This window comes from Amblyomma mixtum, chromosome 2, assembly GCF_055824585.1.
Source record: "Amblyomma mixtum isolate Tamu chromosome 2, ASM5582458v1, whole genome shotgun sequence".
NCBI classification, from domain to species: Eukaryota; Metazoa; Arthropoda; class Arachnida; order Ixodida; family Ixodidae; genus Amblyomma; species Amblyomma mixtum.
This window is the reverse complement of record NC_143013.1, coordinates 165,215,708-165,221,384: the sequence shown is the minus strand read 5'-3', so window position 1 is coordinate 165,221,384 and position 5,677 is coordinate 165,215,708.

Sequence of the window (5,677 nt, the reverse complement as noted above, 5' to 3'; positions counted from 1 at the left end):
AATTGGACGTCGTGGCCGGTATGTGGCTCAGTGCTTTTTGGAGACGCTTTATGAGTAGGCAGCTCGTTTGTTGTGTTTCTCCGAGATGACTGCGGCCTCGGCTGTTCTCGGAGCTTATTGAGTTCCTCTAAACGGCTACGAGGCTCTGCGATGGCATTCTCGAGAGCAGTGTCATCATCTGTGATGTCCTTGGCCTTATGTGTTCATGCGGGCTTGCTTCCTCGACGGTGTACAGCTTGTGTGTAAGAAAGTTGTTGAGCAGGCAGGTTGAGAGTTGGGGGTCTGGTGTAGGAATTTTGGGGAAGCCGCCTTCAACACACGCTAGAGCAGCGAAGCGATTGCTTGTGCTGATGCCAATGCTCCCAGATGCCTTATTCAACTTCTTTGCCTTCTTCCTCGGAGAAGCAGGAGAACGAATGTCGACACCTGGCAGTTTGCAAAGGGCGTGAAGGCCTGCTGTCTGGTCCATATCGGGTACTGCTGCAAGATTTGGAGAGGTATTTTGCTTATACCCTTCTTTATGACAATGATAACAGAAGATAAGACGGAGGACAAGGCATAGAAGAGCGACGCTCGCCACTGCTAATCCTAATTCTATAGTCGGCTCCGCGGTAGTGCAGTCCTTATAGCACTCGGCATGTGACCCGAACGACGCGCGTTCGATGCTGAGCGCAGCTACCGCATTTCGATGCAGGCCGAATGCAAGAAATTCATGTACTGTGCAATGTCAATGCACGTTAAAAAAACCCGAATGGTGTTTATTATCCGGAGCCCTCCACAAGGCGTCCCTCATGACTGGATTCGTGGTTCGACGTCAAGCCGCATCAAACCAGAAATCTTCTAAAGATTCTGTGGTGTCCTTATGTCTTCTTTCCGCTCGTTCTTTCAATTTCACCCTTGCACTAGCGGGCATGGCATTTCGCATTGCATAGAAGCTTTATTAATTAACAGAGGCTGAATATGATCAGTTTTTTCTCTTATCAACCATTTTCCATGCGACGACTCATATCAGGCTTTGGGCATTTCTCTATCGTTCTAAATCCGCTACGGAATTTATCGCTGCGTACGCTTCGCATACATCGCCTTCGTAGTGTGCCCACTTCGTATATTTGTGTTCTAAGCCTGCAAAACTAGCGGAGGTGCCGCATACTTTCGTATCCCGTAGTGAACCTTTGCAAAACATGCGAGGCAAATAGCACACAGAGTGGCAAAATGTTTTGAGGCGCCTAGTACGCATTTGTAAGGAGCCAGCGCCACATTGCGGCGACAGAAGACGCACGGGAGGCGAACGAAGATGACAAGGAAAGGAATACGTGGCAGATAGAACGTGCGGGGGAGAAGAGAGCGACGGAGGTCGGCGACGGAGGTGGACGTGTTCTGCTGGCTCCCCTAGTTCCCAGGCTTGGGCCTCAGCCGCAGACGTCCGGGTGACCAGACCCGGTAGTGGTGGTGAAAACATTTATTACGAATGAGCAGGAGGTATGTTTGGATCAGCCCGTAAGGGACCGATCCTTACAAACACTAGGTGGAGGACCCTAGTATGGGACCCCCGTGGCGGTTGCCGCCGCCCGGGCGAGCCCGACTAAGGCTTGTTGGGCCTGTAAGTCGTGGCAGCCGAGCAGGGTCGCCTCCCACTCCTCCCGGGTTGGGTTGGGGATGGGGGGAATAGCGGGGTTGGAGGGGCAGGCCCACACCACGTGATAAGTGTCAGAAGACACTGCACTACAGTGTGGGCAGCTGCCGCTAAAGGAGGGGTCAAAATGTTTTAGCGCTGCCGGGCACAGCAATGTATTGGTGAGAAGGCGGAGAAGGAGCCGCTCATCCGCCTTCTTAAGGCCTTTACATGGGCTAGGGTAAAGGCGATGACAATTTTGATAATATGTTGTAATATCTTTGAATGTATAGACCGGATTAAAATCGGGTTCCTGATCGGACGGGGAGGAGAAAACAGCCCGGTGAGAGAGCGCGCGGGCGGCTGCGTCTGCTGCCTCGTTTCCTGCCAACCCCTGATGAGCAGGGGCCCATATGAGGTAACGGTGTGCGGGGTCCGTATCCCGTATGCAATTTTGGTATATTCGATGGGCTAGGAAGGGAGTGCAGCCTTGTTCGACGTTCCGACAGGCCCCTTGCGAGTCGGTGATTATGTATTTTGAATTGGAATGTGAGGCCGCGAGAGCAATCGCGACCTCTTCTGCTTGTGTTGCACTGCGGGCTCTGAAAGTGAGGCCGTTAACTGTGTTGCTGTTGTGAACTACCGCGGCCGTGTACCATCCCCCGTGGTGAGGGCCGGAGGCGTCCACGTAGTATACACCTGTTTTGTTGCCATAATATCGGGCTAGCGCTTGCGCTCGTGCCAGGCGCCGACCATTATGGTCTTCATGTGACATGTTTGCTGGAAGAAGCCGCACGTGGAGAGCACGTCTCCACAGTTCCGGGATGCGAAACCTGTCTTCAATTGGAGGGGTGTGTAGTATATGGAGTCGAGCAAGAAGGCGGCGACCCGACTCCGTTAGCGACAAGCGCGTGTACTGGTTTGTAAGGTGCGCCTCCCGGAGTTCCCGGAAAGTATTCACCACCCCAAGAGCCATAAGCCGGCTGTTTGAAGTAGTGATGGGGAGGTCAAGGGCACGTTTAACAATTTTGCGAAGGATGACCTCAAGGGCGTCCTCCTCTTGTTTCCGAAGGTGGAGATAAGGAGTCGAATAGAGAATTCGACTGGTTACAGAGGCGTTTGCCAGCCGCAAGGCATCCTTACTTCGTAACCCTCCGCGTTTGTTGGAAACCCGGCGGACCATGCGGCCCACCTGGTCCCCCACCTTACGGAGTTTGGCCAATGTAGTGTCTGGCCGCCTGTGTTTGTGGATGTAGAGTCCGAGTACCCGTATCTCGTCACTTTCGCGTATGGGACCACTCTCAAGAGAGAGAGATATTTTAGTTGTGCACTTCTGTGAGGGGCGGAGGTGCACAAATTCCGATTTTTGAGGGGAACATTGAAGACCGCAGCGGCGGGCGTAGCGGTCTACTATCGTCGCCGCTGTTTGCAGGCTGGTTTCAATGTCTCCTGTGCTGCCCTGCGTGGCCCACAGAGTTATGTCATCGGCGTACAGGGCGTGCTGCACGCCGGCGACACCACTCGGCTGGGCCGGCAGGTGCATCATGGCCAGATTGAAGAGCAGCGGGGAAAGTACCGCGCCTTGAGGGGTTCCCCGCGTGCCGAGTAGGTAAGGACCATGGTCTCTATCTTGAATTCGAATGTAGGATTGACGATCTATTAAAAATTGGCTTATGTATTGGAATGTATTGAGGCCACAGTCGGTGTGACTTAGGTTAGTGAGTATGATCTCATGTGTTACATTGTCAAATGCCCCTTTAAGATCCAAGGCGAGTACTACCCGGTCATTATGGGGGCATTCGAGGGGGTCAAGGACTTCCCGATTGAGTTGCAGGAGGACATCCTGTGCGGATCTGTGTGGGCGGAATCCAAACATGGTGCTCGCAAAGACTTGTTTGTTTTCAAGATATGTAGATAACCGATACCGCATCATCGTCTCCATTAGTTTGCTCACACATGAGGTGAGAGAGATGGGGCGGAGGTTATCTGTGTCAATTGGTTTGCCAGCTTTAGGAATAAAAGTTACCAAAGCCGTTTTCCATTCGATTGGCAGGGGGGTGTCTCCGCGCCAAATCGCATTGACGTATTCCAGGAGGGACTGGTATGCCAAGTCGGGCAGGTTCGTCAAAAGCTTGACGGTGACCTTATCCCGTCCTGGCGCAGTGCCCCGTTTCAATTTGGCAAGAGCCGCCCGCAGATCATGAAGCTGGAAAGGTTGATCCAGCTCCATGTTCTCTCTGCCTGCGTAAGAGTACGCAGATCCACGGGGGTCTTGGGCTGTACACAGATACTGGTCCTGAAGTTTCTGTGCCAGTTGAGTCGTGTTGCCAGAAAAAGCGTGCAGGGCTCGGTGCAAATGTTTTTGTGTTTCGGTTTGTGTTTGTGTTGGGTCGATTAGGGCTCGAAAGAGACGCCACGTGTTTCAGCCGGACATTTGTCGCGCGGCCGTGTTGCATCTATCTACCCAGTTGGAGTCGGCGAGTTGGGCCGCGTACTCTGCCGCTTTCTGGGTAAGCTCGGCAATTCGAGATATAAGCTTTCTATTGTGTTTCTTGCGTCGCCAACGGCGGACGAGGCTGCGACGGGCTTCCCAGAGGTGTAGAAGGTGGTTATCCACGTCCGTGACCGCCTCTGAAAGCTGGATGTGTGTTTCATGCGAGGAAAGGTGTGCCATCAGCTGTTGGGACCATGCTGTGTAGCCTTGCGCGGAAATGGGTGTATTATCAAGTGAGTTAAAATTTTGCCTGAATTTCGTCCAATCTGGGATATGGGCTTGTGTTCTGGGACGCTTGAGGGGGCGTGTGCGTAGTGTAGTGTTAATGATGCAGTGGTCGCTACCGAGGGTCTCCTCGGTGTTGAGCCAGTCTGCGTGTCGTATGTTGCGAGTGAAGGTTAAGTCCGGACACGTATCCCGTGTCACGGAATTTCCTAGCCGGGTTGGGTGGACAGGGTCCGTGTGGAGGGTGAGGCCCAACGTGGACGCAAGCTCCGCCAGCTTACGCCCGCGCGACTCCTCCTTGCGATACCCTCACTGCTGACTGGGAGCGTTAAAGTCGCCCACAATCAGCAGGGGATCGCGGCCCGCTACTCTTAGCGCGCGGCTAAAGAGGTCCGCAAAAGTCACTCGCTTTAGTTTGGGAGAGCAGTACACGTTGAGTATATGCAACGGTGGGTCCCTGCGGCGGACTGGTAGGAGGGTCACCATTACATAAGAGTACTCTAGTTGTAGGTCGAGATCCGCTAGGTTGGCTGGGTAGTCTTTGTGAACGAGAAGACAAGACGCGGGATCCTGTTGGAACGTCGTGTAATTTGAAATTGTGGCGCCCAGGCCTGGCTCTTGGAGGGCAACCACGGCTGGTAAGGACTCGAAAGTTTCAAGGTGGAGGCGGAAATTGGCCCGCTTAGTGCGGTCCTTAAAGCCTTTACAGTTCCACTGTGTTATTGAAGTTGACATGGCCGAATTGGATATGGCGGAACTCCTTTGATTAAGGTGTCTCGCCATGATTTAAAATTCTTGGGGGGGAGGACGGACAGCCGTCGTCGGGAGCCTCAGCCATCAGACCCAGGCGCCTCTCTCCCCGCCCAGCCGACAGCTTCTCGACACGGGCCGCCTCTGACATCTCCGCTGCATAGCCGGGCTACCTGACCTGGGGGCCGTGCCCGGAGCACAGAGACGCCGACTATTTTCTAGGGCAGCGTTGAGACCGCCGTGGACAACACCGGCAACGGTGCGTCGACACTGGGACGCCCAAAGAGACTGCCTAAAGACTGCCCGACGCCCAGCCACTCCTCCTCGCTCGACGCTTCTGTAAGAGACAAGTGTGCCTTGCCTTTTTTGACTACTCTCTGTACTTTTCGCGAGGGCTTTGTTCAGTTTTCCGGTTTGTTTTCCATCTTGTTGTTTCCTCCTCGCGTGTCTTTCCTCTTTTTGTTTCAACACCGAAAGTAGAGTTTCCTTTCCTAGAGTTCCTAGAGTTTCCTAGAGTTTCCATTAAACTATCGACCCATCTCGTTAACCAGCACTGTTTGCAAACTATTTGAACATATCATTCACAGCAAAGTCAT